We start from the raw sequence: 19,068 nt of genomic DNA, 5'->3' as shown, positions 1-19,068 counted from the left end.
TAAGATTATATTCCAAGAACCCAGCCTGAGTGTCAATATCCTTTCAGGCAATATTATTTTCCTAGTTCTAGCTATGGAAAACCAGGAACCAGCATTGTCTAGGGCCAAGAGACTGTCTTATATATAACCCAGTTCTAATCACTGGGTCCCTCTGTTGAGTCCAACATCCAAGATTCTTCAAGAATCTCGTCTCTCAAGGTTTGAACCATCATTGGATGATGTGTACCATGTACCCAAATGTGGCCTGAAAACGAGCTCCAACCTGAGAACTAGAGGAGGCAGGGAAGAGTAAGGAAAGAAAGAGGGGATGACAATGGAGGGAAGAGTGTGGAGAACAGGACTATTTCATTTAATGGATAAAGCAAGTGTAGCTCAGAGAAGGTTAGTAACAGAAACAAGGGGGCCACAAAGCTAGGATTCACTGCAAGGTCCACAGTTCTTAAGGCTGTCCTGGGTGACTGACACATTAGACCACATGGGGACTTTGAAAATGCAGTCCCCAGAGCTCACAGAAAGGCTGATTGAACAACACAAATCTGAATTTTTGCATAGCTCCCCAAGTAGGCTGGAGGCCCCACCTCACTGAGCAGGCCCTCAGCAGTACAGGGTAGACCCCTCCCTCAGCCATTCTCTACTCCGGCTGTGCCCAGGAGCCAGATTTTCTGACTGAGAAAAATACTCAGATTTCTTCCCATTAGAGATGACAGAAACTTATTCCTCAATTCAGCCCACCTGCCAATAAATTCACAGCCATCAACCCTTACTAGGCTTCCATGCATACTTAAAACCCACTGTCTTTTACCATGGTCAGCAGATGTCACCTCACACTAGGCGGCACACACTTCCCTTGCCACAGCTGATAGGTGCCTCTCCTGCCCACAGCCCATCTCTAGGCCCTCTACCCTACAAATGCCACCTGGATCTCCCTACCTTCAGCCTTGGACAGACGCACGCTCTGGGAATCATGTAACCCCAACGATACAATGCATGTTTTCCTCGGAGGATGATAAAAAACACTTGTTCTCCAAAATAGAGTGAATTTCTGGGAACCAATTAGGTGGCCCATTAGAAGTGGAATCCTAGGACCTGTCCCTCAAAAGACACTGAAATGTAGTGTGGAAATCAGGTCTGGAAATTTCATTTTTCATTAGCACCACTACCAATCCAGGGGACTTGGAGCAATGGTGCTAAAGGAACAGCAAGAAATACTTAAAAGAATGACTCTCACTCTACTCTTGAAGAATTTTCACCACCTGCAATGAATAAACTTCTATTGGACCAGGCTGGCCTGGATCATGTCAGATCAATATTCTAAATCTGTTTTTATTGCATGCATTGAGGAACCCTAGCAGGACAATACATCACACATAAACAGTAGGGGCATTTGCAGCATGCTGTCACGTGGAGATGGTGTGCCAACTGCCTAAGATCTGCTGGGTTGTTTCCATTCTGGAGGCCCCACAAAAATGTCATGAGCCAGGAAGGAAAGAGTTTCAATTCGAAAAGCATATGTGGGAAATACCACTTTGGGTAAAGATTCTGGGACTTTCTCTGTGGAAAGAAACAGGTCTTTGTCAAAACTAACCCCACTCAACCCGAGCTGGCTAAACGAACAGCTGTGAATGTCAAGTGCAATGAAGCAAAAAGTCCGCACTGTCAAGTGTTTTTAGTATTTCCTGAAGCTTCTATCTCATTGAGAAATGGCAAGCTACCTTATTTTATTTTATTGCAACATAACATTTTATAGAGTCATTTGCAACACTGTGGGTTAAATCGCTTCCTAAACAAAAGATAAATTCAACTCTGACCCTCAGGATTTCAGAGTGTAATCTCATTAAGAATGGAGTCTGACACTGGGAAGACAGATCAGTGAGTTAATGCTTGGTGTATAAAGACATGAGTTCAAATGCGCAGGATGATCCTGGGTGTCAAGAAAACAGGAGGCTTCTTGGACTTACTGGCCTTTAGCCTACCAGAAAATTAAACTGACATGTGAGCTCCAGTTTTTTTGTTTGTTTTTCTTTTTATTTTTTATTTAAATTATTTAATTACTACTCATATATACATATCCATCCCCCCATTCCCTCACCCTCCCATCCTTCCATGTTCCCCACCAACCCCCGCCAGCCCACCCCCAAACTCCTCCCCAAGACAGTGAGGCCCTCCACCAGGAACCTTCAAAGTCTGTCATATCATTTGGGGGAGGGCGTAGGCCCTCCTTGCTGTATCTGGGCTGCAATAGTATCCCTCCATAGGGAATGGGCTCCCAAAGTCCATTTGTGCTCTAGGGTTAAAGACTGGCTCCGCTGTTAGAGGTCCCATAAGCTGGCAACCACATTCAGAGGGCTTGGTTCGGTCCAGTGCTGTTTCCGAAGCTTTATGACTAGGGTCTCCATGCTCTCACTAGGTCAGGTCAACTGCTTCTGCAGGTTTCTCCTTTGCTCATCCCTCCTCCCTCTCCACAACTGGATTCCAGTAGTGTGGTTCAGTACTTAGCTGTGGGTGCCTGTTTCTGCTTCGAACAGCTACTGGATGAAGGCTCTAGGAATGGCAACCAAGGTAGACACCAATCTCATTATAGAGGAATGGCATTTTCTCCACAATGCTTGGATTCTTAGTTGGGGTCATCCCTGTGGATCCCCCAACATTTCCCCTGTGCCAGACCTCTCTCCATACCTGTACTGTCTCCCTCTATCAAGACATCTCCTTTCTTGCCCTCCTCTGAAAATAACACCAATAGCACAAACATTGAGATCGACAATTAATAAATGAGACCTCCTGAAACTGAGAAGCTTCTGTAAAGCAAAGGACACAGTCAACAACACAAAACACCAGCCCACAGAATGGGAAAAGATATTCACCAACTCCACATCTGACAGAGGACTGATGACCAAAATATACAATGAACTCAAGAAGCTAGCCACCAAAACAACAAACAATGCAATTAAAAAGTAGAGGACAGAACTAAATAGAGAATAATTCTCAACAGAGGAATCTAAAATGGCTGAAAGACACTTGAGAAAGTTCTCAACATCCTTAGCCATCAGGGAAATACAACTCAAAACCACTCTGATATACTATCTTACTCCTATCAGAATAGCTAAAATCAATGACACCAATGACAGTCTATGCTGGAGAGGATGTGGAGAAAGAGGAACACTCCTCCATTGCTGGTGGAAGTGCAAACTTGTACAACCACTTTGAAAACCAGTATGGCAGTTTCTCAGGAAAATGGGTATCAGCCTACCTCAAGATCCAGCAATTCCTCTCTTGGGCATATACCCAAAGAATGCACATTCATACAACAAGGACATATGATCTACTATGTTCATAGCAGCATTATTTGTAATAGCCAGAACCTGGGAAGCAACCTAGATGCCCCTCAACTGAAGAATGGATAGAGAAAATGTGGCCCATTTACACAATGGAGTACTACTCAGAAGAATAAAACAATGGAATCTTGAAAATCACAGGCAAATGGATGGAACTAGAAGAAACCATCCTGAGTGAGGTAACCCAGTCACAAAAAGATAAACATGGTATGTACTCACTCATATATGATTTTGGACATAGAGTAAAGGATTGCCAGTCTACAATCCACACTGCCAGAGGAGCTAGGAAACAAGGAGGACCCCAAGAGAAGATTGCATAGTCCCTCAAAGAAGGGGAGGGGGACAAGAACCCCTGAACAAAGTGGGAGCTCGGGGTGTGGGTGGAGAGGAATGAGGGGAGAAATAGAGGAGCTCCAGTTTTAGAGACCCTCTTTTAAGAAAATAAGTGGGGGAGAGCTAGAGAGAAAGATACCCACTTTTTCCAGCCTCAGAATTCACACACACACACACACACACACACACACACACACACACACACAGGTTTTACAGAAAGTGATAAAATAGGACATCGGGGTGAGCCTAAAGCAACTGTGACCTGATAAACCAAGCAAATCTGAATGTGGAGACAGATATGCCGTGCTTGGAGAGATGATGTGGACACTCACAGACAGTGTCATCTGCACACAACAGCAGGCCTGAGGCAACCAGCAGTTGTATCCCTCATGGCTCTTGATTTAGGACTTCTAAGAGCCTCTGGGACACAGCACACCTCTTTGATTCGATCTACAAAATCTGTACTATCTGTTACTATAAACCTTTGAAAGTCAACAAGCTTATCAATGAAACAGCAATGGAAAGACATCCATACGCAGTCACTGGCTAAGCACTAAAGGGATCACTTCCCATGATCCCTTATCTATATATGCTCAGGGCCAAGAATGAAATGTGATTCTCTGTGTCCTAGATGGAGAGACAGAGAACTAGGAGGACAAAAGGATGTGCCCAAGTGAACACAAAGAATCAGTACCTGGGACTAAGTGTGGCACTGAGTTCAAACAGAATGTTAGGGGTTGTGCAGAGAGAAACTGGAATGAATCCAAGGAGGCAAGTCAAGGCTCCACACTCAGCCAGCAGCAGAATTAATCTTGATGGAGAGTGGATCCTACTCCCACATTTGAGTTTTCCTGCCCACCCTCGCCATGCATTTCCTAAGATCTTTGGTGCTTAAGGCTCTGTGTAAATGCTCACAACTTACCTCATGCGCAAGAGGTTGAGACACTATGAGAAAGTCAAGCTAAAACAACACAGATCATCACTCGGAAATCAAACTTACACTCCGGTTAATCTTCATTTTCAACGTGACTGGACTTAGGACCTCTTAGGAGAGACATCTCTGGGAATGTCTAAAGCTGTTTCAAGACAGATTTAACTGAGGAGGGTGGCAACATCCCATGGGCTGGAGTCCCAAACAGACTAAAACATCACATGCTCTGTTCTTTGACTACAGATGCAATGTGACCAACTGCCTCACATTCCCACCCTCAAACCTTCACCACCATGATGGACTTGACCTTCAAATTGTGAACCGAAATAACCCTTCCTTCCCTGTTTTTGGCAGATAGAAATAACTGACTCTATCTGTTTTGGGCTATGAGAGAAACAACTGACACACAATCTTAATTATTTAATCAATCAACATATTTTCATTTATTGAACACTTGCCTTACAGTTTTATACCAGGTCCTGGGCTAAGTTTATTATGTTTATATATGTTTTACATCCTTTGATCAGCATAAGAGCTCTATGAGGCAGTCCCATAATTATCACATTTCCAGAGAACAAGACTGGACATGAAGCTAGACAAGCGACCCAGAGTGGAAATGAGAAGGTTCTCTAAGGGGACTGGGAGGGGGGAAGGAAGGGCCACTGAGGTTTAGGACCTGCTGAGAGAGCATCCTAGAGGTAGGGAGACCTCCAAAGGCAGAGAGGGTTAGGAGAAACGTGGGCATCACAAGGAAGGCACCAGAAGCTGGAGAGCAGGGCCTGGAAGTGAGACTAGTTCTTCCCTTTTGGACATCAGTGAGAAGCTAGCTGGCCTGCCCTAGAGGATCCACCTGGGGAAGTGGAGGAGACTGATGGGAGAGGAGTGTGGCCAATCTCAGCAATCTCAGTGCTTGCTCAGTGGTGGGAAGTTTGTATAAATATCTGGGGAGCCAATAAAGATTGTGAAAATGAGTGGAGTGAGTGTGCAGAATGGAGGTCAGGGAAGATCTCATTGATGGGGATGTGAGTTCCGGCTTTTAACAAAAATCTGGGATGGGGATAGTGAAACAAGGGAGATGAATGTGCCAGAAGACAAGTGTAAGATGAACAGAATGTACCCTGTAGGTAAAGAGAGGAGGACCAAGGAGACTGGCACAGTGATGATTCTAAACAGCCAAATGCTAGATTGCCAGTATTTCCAGAACTCTGTAATTAGGACAAACAAAGGATCTTCCTGACTGATTTGCCTCTTTGGCATGGCAGTAAGATATATTTTAATCACCCTGATGTCTGGGAGACCCAGATTCAAATCCTGGTCCTTCTATTTCTTGCTACCTGTGTGGAAGCTACCAGCAGCCTCTCTTTGGTGCCTCAGGATCTTCATCTGGTAATGGTTGTAATAATAGCACTCATGAGGATTCGGTGAGCTACCCTCGAACCTCAGTCACCTTGGTTCCCAGCATGCACAAGTGTCACAATGCAAATCCCATCATCCATGCAATGTAATGATTGTTATCTACACATCATTGTTATCTATACATACAATGTAGCCAGGATGCCGGCTTGAGACCAGCTCCCTCCCTATGAAATATGGACACTTCTGGGCTGGGTTAAGGAACCAAGAACAGAGAAATGGCTTTCCAAACCCCTTACTGCTGATCTGATTGCTATTTTTCGTTAATGCTCACAGTGTTAACCTCATCTAGCTGCCTGGTTCAGAATCACTGTGCCATAGATACTTGTTCAGAATGAAGTTAAAACAATAATATAAACAATGATGCAATTGTTCCCAGAAGTCTGAACATTGTTAGACCTGAAACATATTCATTTAAGAGAGATAAAAAGGATTCTAAGAGCAAATAAATTTGGTAAACACTGGCTCTTTATTCACGTTTTTTTTTTGGGGGGGGTGATTCACAGACACACTGTCAAATTGAAAGCTGTAAGTACTGAACAAAAACCTATTTAACACAACAATGAGACACTACTACACACCCACTCCTACAGCTATAATCAACAGGCAGATGACAGCATGCGTGGGCTAGGAGGTGATGATCCAGAACCATTAGAAAATGCTAGCAGTGAGAGTGGGCAATGGCTCACCCACTCTGGAAAATAGTTTGCCGGGTTCTTAAAATATAAAACTTATATTTACAAAACCCCAGCAATTCCAACTGTAAAATATACCTAAGACAAATAAAGACATATGCTTACACAAAGACTTGCATGTGAGTGTTCACAGCAGTAGCATCTACATCAACTCCAAAGTGGGATTAACACAAATGCCCATGAGCACATGAACACATGAATGAAATGTCATCTATCTACGCAGTACTGCATGAATTAGCATTAAGAAGGACCAAGTTAGTGATACATACAACAAGTTGGGCAGATATTCAGCTAGTCACAAAAGGCCACAGATTGTATCATTCTATTTACATAAAATACCCAAAATAAGCCATTCAACGAGAGAGGCCATGGTTGGTCTAGGGCCACGATAGGAGTGGATGTTGACTCCAAATGAACTTGAAGGAATTGGGAAGCAGAGAAGTGATGGGAATGTCCTCAAATTAGGCTACAGTAGTGACTATACAACTCAATATATTCACTAAAAATCATCTAATGTGTGTCCATGAGTAGATTCTATGACGTGCAAAGAGTACCTCTGTAAAGCTACTCCTATTGAGGAGTCAATCTAATGCTAAAATCTATGGTTACCACAGTCATAAGCCTCTTTATTGGAAACTGTGACAACATGGGTATATGCAGACTCTTCTAAATAGCTAAGAGCTGTTTTTATAACTGGAGTCTAGGCGTGAGGGTCCATTTTGGTACACTGCCTAGCATCTACTTGTGGAAGAGAGGAGGACTCTATTGGAAGAGAGAATTAGGAAGCACAGCCTAGTCGTGGCTTGATGGGTCACGGCTGGGTAAGAGAATAAAATGTGAAGGTTTTCTACAGGTTCAGTCAAGCTCTTGCAGTAGTATGCCAAGGGCACAGAATGTGGCTAACTCAGTTTCAGCAATAATAGAAGATGATTCCCTTAGGAAAGACAGCAGGACCAGCCACAGAAGAGCCCACATACTGGTATCCCACTTGATATAAATGAGAAGTAGTTGTGCCTTTGGCTAAAATTGGCTTTGATGGGAAAGTCACCCCAATCCATGAGAGCAAAGGAAGAACACAGTAGTCATCCTGTGTTTAGAAGGGCTCACTCCCTCAGGTACCCCTGACTGTTCAACAGGAATTTGGAGAGGGCTGAGGCATGGAAGGAAACATCTGATAACATGTTTCTTAAGAAGCTCATTGTCATCTATTCTATATGAACAAGAATGGGATGAGGCAACAAACTCAGATACCAAGAGATGTTCATGTGTCCCAGTGAACTTAGATGCTGCTGGAGTTCAGGACATGCTGACCCCACATATGGCACCTGAGCATTTGAAAAATCAATAGACACAAGAATGTCTCTCCTGCCTTCCCTTTCCCTATCTCCAACAAAGCCAGAAAAGAGATTTTTTGTCTTATTACCAAACTAGGTCATAAGATCTTCATTCCACAGGTGCCCACCCAATTCCCAGAGGAAATGCACATCCTTATCTAAGAAGAGTCTAAACAAACAGGCCTTGTATTATTTTACTACTATTGAACCCACCCCCCTACATCCTCCAGGCATACTTCCACACAGCAGCACACTATAGACCTTCTGGTTCTTTGTGTCATCATTGCTGAAGGCTCCTGTGTAATATAAAACTATTATTCTCTGTTTAATTTCTCTGTTGTGGTTTGAATATGAAATATCTCCATAATCTCGAGTATTATAATGTTTGGTATCCTGGGGCTACTATTTTGGGAAGCTGTGACAACTTCAGGATGCAGGACCTAGATAGAGTAAGTAGACTACTCCAGCAAGACTTTTGGGAGTATATTATCACTGGACACTTCATGTCACTTTCTGTTTCTGGGTCTACCATGATGTGAGCTTAGGGGTTCCTCCATGCTTTCCTCACCATAACAGACTGAATGACCTAAACTGTGAACCCAAATAAATCTTCTTAAGTTGTGTCTATCAAATGTTTTGTGCACAGCAACACAAAAGCTAACTAATACACTATCTTCACTATTATGTTTGGTTCCACCAATGAGCCTAGCAAGAGGTGAGACCGCTATCTTCCTACTCTAACTTCTTCCTTGAGTTCCATCCTTATTGGGAAGTCAACACCAATGATGAATACCTGGAGATTCAGGGGGATATGAGAAGAGCATGTATAGAGGGCTGCGCTGCTGGCCTAATCTTGTCTTCAAGCCATTGTGGGGTCAATCACCTTCCTTTTGAAGCCCCAGCTCCTCATCTCTCCAGTGGGGACTGTGCTGAATGGTTTCTGTGCAGCCATCTTCCCCAGTATTTTCTTGTGTATTTATACTAACACACAATGTGCCATCTGAGAAATATGTAATGTAAGTGTTCTTATTTTAATATCTAGGATAATGTCTCTTTCTAATTAAGAGCAATGTTTATAGGATAACAACTTGGATAGCTCTTAATTCTTGAATACTTAGAATTGCTCTAAGAAGTCCCCTGGCATGTATGTATGTATGCATATATATATATATATATATATATATATATATATATATATGTGTGTGTGTGTGTGTGTGTGTGTGTGTGTGTGTGTGTGTGTGTGTGTGGTATATTATATGATAGTTACTCATGTCTATTTGCTTAGTGTGTGTGTTTCTCCACTGGAAATCTATGAGCAAGTCTAGGACATGAAAGGCAGTATGTTTTACTTTGTTTTAAAGCTCCATCACTAAATGCAGAGTCTTTGAGAATAGCAGGTCTTTGAAAATATTTGCTCAACCAAGAAGGTCAACTGTTACTCAGTTCTTCACAAACAGCAACTCAAAAAAGGCCTGCAAGCCAAAGGGCCCCACTTTGCTGTAAATGGACCCACTGGTTCAATGCTGTTGAAATTAATACTTTCATTTTTAAAAGAAAAATACCAGGGCCCACGGGCTGAATGACCTAGAGACCTAGGATAGAACCAAACACAACTAGAGGGGGGGAAAGTCAATGTAATGATGCCTAATGATATTCTGCTATACTCATAGATCAGTATAATCTAACCCAATTGTCATCAGAGACGCTTCATCCAGCAACTGATGGAAACAATGCAGACCCACAGCCAAACATTAGGTTTAGTTCAGGGAATCCTGTAGAAGAGAGGGAAAAAGGATTGTAGGAGCTAAAAAAAACCCACAGAATCAACTAACCTGGGTCCACAGTGGCTCACAGAAACTGAACCAACAACCAGGGAGCCTCCCTGGGACTGACCTAGGCACTCTGCATATATGCTACAGCTGTGTAGATTGGTCTTCTTGTGGAATTCATAGCAATAGGAACAGGGGCTGTCTCTGACTCTTACAGGCCTTGGGGACCCGAATCCTCATCCTGGGTCTCCTTGACGAGCTTTAATACATGGGGAGGTGCTTAGTCTCATTACAACTTGATATTCCATACTTTGTTGATATCCATGGAAAACCTAACCTTTCCTGAACAGAAATGGAGGAGTAGTGGACTGGGGAGGTGGGAACAGAAGGGGTTATGGAAAGGGACTGGGAGGAGGAGGGAGAGGAAACTGCAGCCAGAATGTAAAATAAATTGAAATTAAAAAGAAAATGAAAATGCAAAGGCTAATAAGTGAGACTCCCGAGGAAGCCACTGCATCTTTCCTCTCAGTTCTAATGCTGGTAGTATCCTAGTTGAGATGGTGGGAACACAATGCTCCAAGAGAGCTTGAGTTGTTTGTTACCAAATTTCTGTGCATAAAATAGGTTTTAATCACTTGCAATATTTCTTAAAACATGTTGTTTGTTGTTTCTGGCAGAGGCCACATCAACTGTGGATTGAAAATACCAGGATCCACTTATCTGGCTGGGAGTGGGAGATTGCTCTTGGAAACTCCAACAATCACTTCTGGATTTGCCCCACTCAGGATCATGTTAGTTCATTAGTGTTATAACCTTAAGGGTTCTTTTCACTTCTTAGATGAGCTCCCCCCAATCCGGCCCCTTCTCAGTTCCACTATATTAGAACAGAAGGCTGGTTGCAAAGCTGTGAGAAACAAGTAGGGTTTCAAGGAATTAAAGCAAGTACTTTAAAGTAATGCTAAATCCTTAAAAGTAAAGCCAGACTTAGTTTGAAGTTAGAGAATGTCTCTTGCTTTTAAAACAGAAAAGTAGGACAACAACTGATGAAGAATATTAATTATAGCATTGCTTATATTAACAAATATTGAAGTAACTAATATACTAAATTGGGGCCAGGCAAATAAACCTTGAAATATTTATACAGTTAAATAATATGGTAATATAAAAACTGTGCCTCTGAAGGATTTTATTTAGAAAAAAAGAAAATGGGAAACTGTATTAGTGAAAACATTAGGAAAACCAGGGACTCATATATTAGACCAATAATATACATAGGATTATATAAATCTGTAGATATTATCTTATGCAAATATCTCTGACAGGATTGTCTTTATAAGAAAATATTGTTTTATAAGACAGAAAGTGTTCATCCCTTTCATCATGAAAAGTTCATTAGTTCCCTTTCTGCCTGCATTCTAAACACTGGACAGTGTTTTTCACTGTGTGGTCTACCCTGTCAGGAAAACCTCTTGGTGCCACTCAGATGCAAACTCCTGGACAAGAAAGAGAGTGCTATAGCAGAAGGGGCATGGAAATCTGCTTCATTAGCAAGCTCCCTCCCTCAAAGTTAAAGACCTATCTCTGGCCTAAGCCCTTTTCCCCTGGAAGTAAATCACCATATCTTTGTGATGGAAAGGCAAGAACAAACAGACATCCTGCCTTCAAAAACCTATGTCCTTCCAGGAGCTGATCCAGAAGAGCAGGAGATAGGTAGGAGCTGGTGCTCAAACTTAATAGAGCTGCCCAACCACTGAGATTACCCATAGGAGGGATATGAGTTCTTGAGATAGCTGGACCCAACAGCAAGTATCAGGCCACAGTACAACCTACAGAAGATCCGATGTCCTTGAGCTGTGCCTATGGTTCATCCAAAGCAGAACTGCCAGTAGATGTCAGCAGGTTTGTACCTGAAGACAATCCTAAGCAGCAAAAACATAGTGAGGAACCCTGAGCCAAAAAGCCAGGCACCCACAGTTTAGGAGACCTCTTCTTTCAGAGGTATGATAGGCTGGGGAATGGAGCCTAATGCAAATCACTTACAGGCCCATATGTGGTAGTGCACAGCTGCAATCCCAGTGCTTGGGAGGCAGAGGCACAAGGACTACCAAGAATTCAAGGGCTGCCTGAACTACACAGCAATATGGCAAGACCCTGTCTCAAAACTAAAATCAAATTTATGGGCCTCTTGCCAGTCCCTCATCTCTTTGACTTGATTTCATCACAATTTTTTTCATAGAATTTCCTGCCTTGGGGTCAGTGTTACAAAGCAGATTTTTGACATTGTATATATTTATAGATACCAGCTCTGCGAATCAGAACAGATAGTTGACCCCAAAAGCTTTGGTTTCTTCATGTGTGAAATGAGAATATGACATTCTAGTTACTGAGTTGTTATGAGAATAAGTTAACATTTTCACGAAGATTGGCACAGTGCCTATGTCTAAGAAGGAGCTCAACAACAACCGAAGAAGCTACTGTGTAAATACACACAGAAAGAAAGACCTTGCTCCTAAGCATCATTTATGCATCAAAGCAAAACCAAACCAAAAGGACAATGGGGACTTTAGCTTCACCTCCACCCACATGCAAATTTTCAGTCTTCTCAGGAAGAGCCTTTAGATTCTGGTATCTCCACTCTGCTGGAGCCATGCCCTGAACCCCTGTGCCACCTTGGTCTAAGATCCTGACCTCCTTCCACTAAATCTCCTCCACATACTGAACCTGAGCTGTAGGCACCCAGTTTGTTCCCAAAATGGATACCTCCACTAAGGTGGAGGTTTCCAAAGCAATGATGTTGCTCTTCATGGTACCTAACACAATTTTTATAACATTAAATAGCATCAAATTACAAAGAGAAAGAGTAACTCTATTTGTCATTCAGTTCTTTTTGAAGTAAGAATCTCCAGGGGTACCAGCTCAGATCTATCAGCTCCATGCTAACTTTCTAACTGTTCTTTCTAATGAAATGGGAACAAACCTCAAGCTCAGAAACTTTAAATGGGACAACTGTAGCTTACAGTAGGTGTCATGATATTGTAGTATTTTTGCTAGGTTTGCTTCTCTGATTTGTACAATATGCACAATAATAATGTAGTTTTTTCTTAAATGAACACATCTGATTTTAATTTGGATGTGGGTGTGGTGTATATATGAGTGGTGGTGGTGATGGTGTGTGTGTGTGTGTGTGTGTGTGTGTGTGTGTGTGTGTGTATAAGCCAAAGGTTGACAATAAGTGTTTCCCTCACACTTTTGCTTATTGTTTGAGACAAAGTCTCTTCCTGATGGCAGTCTCTTATTGATTGACTAGACTGGCTGACAGTGAGCTATGGGGAACATCTGTCTTCACACGCCACACACACCCACTTCTAGATGCACACAAGTGTTGAGGGTCTGAACTTCAGGTTTGTGTGTTATGCACTTTTACTGACAAAACCATTTGTCCAGCCCCTCAACTGGTATTTCCAAAAAAAGTAGGAAGAGGTCTTTGCCAAACATACAAACTTATTAAGGTACAAACTAATATTTTCTAAACTGAATAATTTTTCCTTTTCAATTTTACAACATTAGTAGATAGATAACTCTTTTCCATTTCATAGGTGACATAACTAAGATTCAAAGACAGCAAGTCTCTTGCCAAAATCCCCCAATGACAGTAGATTCAGAAGTCAGCACTCAAACTTTACTACACCAAGCTGCCCATCCACCATGTTTACTGCATCGCCTGCTGCTAGATGGACAGCTTCTGGCAACCATCAAGAGATCAGGAAACATTGTCTATATATGGAAGTCTACTGACTGCCTCTGAAAAGGCTGAGCTGCCAATCAGCACCTTGACCCAGTCTAAAGGTAGGTTTCATTTCTTCTCTACTGCTTTCCATTACAAGTTTGCCCAACAAAGAACAACTTCTGTCAGTCATGAGTGAAAACACCCCTGTACAATCACTTAGGAGCATCTGCACCCTAAGCCAACCCTGAGGTGGACAGTAAAGTTAGAAAATTCAGGTGATGTCAAACTATCAGGTGAAGGGATACCCATAGTGGACAGTGAGTCCAGCAGGGGGCGTTTGGCAAGATGGCTGCAGATACATGCATATGGACAGAAAGATGGACACAGGCTGGGAAGGACTTGAGTGAAAGCATCAGCTAATTAACACCTCAAAGTCTGAGACTAGAAACCAGTACAGGTAAGTTTTAGAGTTGGACAGGGAAGGAAGGGAGTAGCTTTGGAAGTATCAATACTGTTCCTGTTTCTCTTATCTGAGAGACAATTTTTCTTTAGAAATAAAAGTAGAGGCCTCTGCTACTGGACAGATACACGTAAAGGCTCTTGGGACACAACATAAGCTCCCCTAAGAAACCATTTATTACAGTTGGTCATATTTCCAGAAAACTTCAATATCCTGGAGAAAGGAAGAGCTATTATAACCTGATGGCCATTTCAGATATTTTTTCTTCCTAAAATAGAGCCGATTGAAAAATAATTCTACAGATAGAAACCTTGTCTCAAAAATAGAAAACAAATAGCTTGAACCACTAAGCCAATAATGAAATCACAGCCGACCTTGAAGATTATTGGCCACTACAAAATGAACTAGGAAGGAGAGTTCAATGACTCCCTCCTTGTGTGGTTGGCAGATTTTGCCTGATGACACTACTAGCTTCTACATTGTGTCACCAAGCCTAAGAAGGCCTAGGGCCAAGCACTCTATGCCATTCTACTGACATGGCTCTAGCACACCTCTTATGCCCAATCATCTCAACATTACCAGGCCCTTCATCTTTCAAACAGTTGGAAAATTTCTCATAGTAACCTCCCAAGACTTTCAAAACACTTGATTTGGCCTTAAATCATCCTTCATTGAACAATACATACCCCAGCTCTCAGCTCCACTTCCATCTCTCTGGTAGCTGCTCCTCCATAGGCAAATGGCCTTACTCAGTTCTCATTGGTGCTCTCATCATCTGTTCTGTCAAACTTTGGGAGTCATAAGGAGGTCCTGTGTAAGGTTCTGGGAACACCTGGGAGAATTTAACAAGCTCCCACTGTCCTGTCCTCTGTAGGACAGTAGGTATAACTTTTACTAAATGTAAAATCAGCACCCTGTCTGTAAGAGTAAGGACTCCTTACCACACATAAGACAATATCATCTGAACCATTGGCAGTTTGGGAAGAACATTTGAAAATAAGAAGACAGAGCTGCTCTCTCATGTCCTCGGCATCCCAGCTTGAAAAATTGGAATCCCAAAGGGCTCAGGGAGGGCTGTGAGAAGTGGCTCAGTGTTTAAGAGGACTGGCAGATCTCCCAGAACACCCAGGTTGGATTGCCAGCACCCCCGCACGTTGGTTTTCAATCATCTATAACTCCAGTCCCAAAGGATCTGACGCCATCTTCTGGACTCCTCAGGCACTGCACTCACACAGTGATGTAATCTGTATAGATAAAATACCCATAGACATAAAGTAACAAATAAAGGGAAAAAGTTTTAAAGGCTCAAGGAAATTTGTGCCTATAGTTTCATGGGTTTGAGTTCAAGGACACCTGGGAGACTGATAAAGATATCAAGGTGGATTTTGGACTGTTCCTATCACATATACCCAAAGGCAAACCTGACAAGAGATAGCTTGCCTCGAGACCCATTTCATATGTCTTGACTTGCCTCTACCTTCAAATACTTTTCTTTCTAGAAATGACCTACCATTGGCTACAAACTAGCCATGCTATTGTCCAGTCCTGGAGACACTCCATCTTCTAGGACTGCCTAAAGTGAATACCTTGCGCATCTCAGACACTCCAAGGTATCAATCCCTGATTGTTAGGGTTCCCTGGTTTCTATTGCTTAGTTATGGCCTCACTGAGTCAGCCTACAACTCTCTGGGCCTTGGAAATCTTCTTACTTCTCTCAATTGGAAAATTGTAAGTAGAGTCCTCATAGCTGATCTTGCAGCCCCATTTATTTCTGAAATGATTTTTGAACTCATTTCAATACATTAAATATCTACCTCCATTCTTTAATTATCCCCAAACCACTAAGCCCTGAGTGATATTAGCCCCATGATTCTCCTCTGCCCTGATATACACACCCCACTCCAGTCTACTGCTTCTGTGTAATTAGTCCCTCTGTCTCTCTCTCTCGATCCTCACCCCTAATTCAGCCTTGGCAATGTATAAACTTTGTAATTAGAAAGGGCTCATATGTTGCCAGGAATGCAAACACATTTAGCACTATAGCCTAGCATTTTGTGCCATTCTAGGCTCTACTCCAAATGCTAGAGTAAGACAGCAAAGGAAGAAAGTGTTAATGAACCTATAGTCCATGTCTAGCATAGTCTAATACAGAATCTCACATAATGCTCCCAGAGACTGGACAGGGATCTCAGTGATCTCAGAGACAAAAAGATGTTGCCAAGTTTACAAAACTAGAGAAAGCCAGAGCAGATTCCATCCTACGTCTATAACCTTTATCAGTTGAATCTGAAATGTCATATTTTGAACCATTGGTTTCCAGCTAGTGGCACTATTTTGGGAGGTTCTGGATTGTATTCAGCTGGTTCTCCTCTCTGTGTCTCTCTGTCTCTGTCTCTGTCTCTGTCTCTCTCTCTCTCTCTCTCTCTCTCTCTCTCTCTCTCTCTCTCTCTCTCTGGTTAACCATTATATGAACAGCTCTGTCACACACTCCAGCCACAATGATTTGAGCCACTCCACCCTGATAGACAGTAAACCATTTTCTTGAGCTATTTCTATCAGGCACTATAGCAACAGTGATGAGGAGACAACTAATACCTGTCGTCTCTACTGTGGTCTTGGGGCATCACAAAGTGTCACATGTGACCTGACATACCTGACTTCTTCACATGCCGCTATTTCTGTGCAAAAGATGGCTACATACTTGGCAAGGAGAGATGCCCAATGATATCAACATTTTTCAAGAGTCTGTAAGATACAGAGGGCAGCCTCTCATCCTTACAGTGATTGCTCTATTGTAAGCACCTGGAGGGTAGAGTCCAACCTTACCTCATCTTTACCTCCCACATAGTATGTATCAGGACTTGGCACAGGTTTGACTCCTGCCCAAGTCAAACCTAGCGTGATGGAAACTCAAACAGCCTATTATGGCCTTCTTCATTAAACTGCCCCCTGAATATTGGAACACCTGGCAGCACCATGTCAGAGGGGTCTGATGGGAAACAGGAGAGAGAGAGCCAACAAGCTGAGGGTACTAATCAAGTCAGCTCCAAAAGTATGTCATTGTTATTCTATCCCTTTTCTTTTTCTGTTTTGACAGAATCTCACTAAATAGCCCTCAAACTTACAGCCCACCTGCAGCACCTCCACGTTGCTAAGATCAAGAGTGTTTGCCACCATACCCATTGCCTCCTGTGTCTAAATTGCCATGGCATTCAGAGGATTATCTCAAACAGGGACTTTTTTGAGAAGCTCCAGCAGGAATGTTTCCATAAGCTTCTCAAAGCCCCTCCCCCAGCTACTAGAAGCAGATGGCACATAGCTGCAGGAAGGACATTCCTACATCAGACAGCCACAGGATCCACCCCCAGTGCTGCTGGCTGCTGTCACCAGGAGCCCTGAAACCAAACACAAGATGTCTTTCTGTGCTGCATGACTAAACACTGGCATCAGAAAAGTGATTTTTTTTAACCATTTTCACCTTGCATTGAAACCAGCTAACACCCTGCTGTTTTCTTTTCAATGATGGGAAAAATGCTTCTTCATTATAAACCACACAGTAATGCCCCCTCTCAAAATTCAAGAGGTCATCTGCAAGTTGCTGTACATCTAAGTTGAAGTACAGATACACAGGCTTGTGCATGGGGAAGGCTTTGTGATTGCTTCTGGGAAAGTGGAAACCAGCTGCTCCGACTTAAGCAAGTTTCTAGCACATGGAGAAAGTTCCAGGGGCTTGCACTGAACCAGAGATCCAGATTAGATGGTACATATAGGGTTTAGGCGGGAAACACTGCTCCAGAACATGGTAGCCTAAGTCAGGGAAGAAATGGCAGAAGCTGCAGTGTGTGATTTCCCCTGCTCCTGCCTCCCCAGAAGCAGTCTGTAGACCAGACTCCCCCTCATCTCCTTCCTGGAAGGAAAGAAGCCATAAAACCTAGGATGAAAACTCCCTGACCTTCTCCCTTCCTTCTCCATGTGACTTGTGTCCCACCCTACATCTGGAGTTGGAAGGAATTAAGACAAGGAACATCAAGAAGAAACACAAAAAATCATCTCTTGCTAAGTCCTCCCCATTAGATTGTATCATACATTTGCATAACTGTCCACAAACAAACAAACAAACACACACACACAAACACACACACACAGGGAGAGAGAGAGGAGAGAGAGAGAGATCTGGGCTTTGAAGTTGCATTACCAAAGGCTCCTTGCTGAACAAACGTTTCCTAAATAAATCTGTATGCCTTTCTCTTATTAATCTGTTTTTTGTTATGGGGTCCCAGCCATAAACATGGCAGTAAGTAGGGAAGTTCTTTTTCTGCCCTACAACAATAAGCCAATGAAACAGATGACATGCCCTTCTGCTTATACAAACTGCACAAAACATCTCCTCAGTGGACACTCTCATGCAGGCTGTTTCTAGACATGGTAGCTTAGGTAATTCCTTCCTGGACCAGGGATTTGCCTTCAGTGCAGTCTGCCTTCTACAAAACTATCAGTTGCACTTTTAAAAATACCTGACATATGAGTATTTTAGGGAAAGTTGCTCACCATTCAATTTTACAGCCCATTTCATCTTTCAGTGCTGGAACTTAACAAAGGACCTTCTCTGTACTTAGCAAGCATTCTACCACTGAGCTATATTCCCAGCCCTCAACTGCATGTCTTTTAAAGAATTACCAATTTGCTTTCACTCTCAACCTAACTCTACCTTCTTGTCCTTTCCAGCCTCTCTGGAAGACATATCCCCAGCACTCAGTAACAACCCCCTTTTCTACTGGGGATGATACACACAAATCAAAGAGCCTAACATTAGACCACTAATCTGTCAGGGTTCAAGATCATTCAGACGACAGCATCCCCACTTCACCCACCCAACCCAGACCTTGCTGACCACTTAATGTTCTTTCACAACTAGGGGATATATTCAAGAAGAAAGACATTGGGGACTGGGTCTAACATCTGTAATGTTAAGAGCACCTTAGTTGACAAAGCAAGAGAAAATCCAATTATTCTTTTCAGTAAGTGTGTACTCCACAACCCCCCACCCCTCACTCCACTCACACAAAAGGATTTT

The 19,068-nt window shown here is 42.7% G+C and overlaps 1 protein-coding gene across 2 annotated transcripts in view; it reads right to left on the bottom strand.

Annotated features, from left to right (window-relative positions):
• Sv2b (synaptic vesicle glycoprotein 2B) overlaps positions 1-19,068 on the bottom strand; it is a 112,863-nt gene that overhangs the window by 76,921 nt on the left and 16,874 nt on the right. The gene's annotated exons all lie outside the window — the stretch shown is intronic.

This window comes from Cricetulus griseus, chromosome 3, assembly GCF_003668045.3.
Source record: "Cricetulus griseus strain 17A/GY chromosome 3, alternate assembly CriGri-PICRH-1.0, whole genome shotgun sequence".
Classification (NCBI taxonomy): Eukaryota; Metazoa; Chordata; class Mammalia; order Rodentia; family Cricetidae; genus Cricetulus; species Cricetulus griseus.
This window is presented reverse-complemented; position numbering and strand designations above follow the sequence as displayed.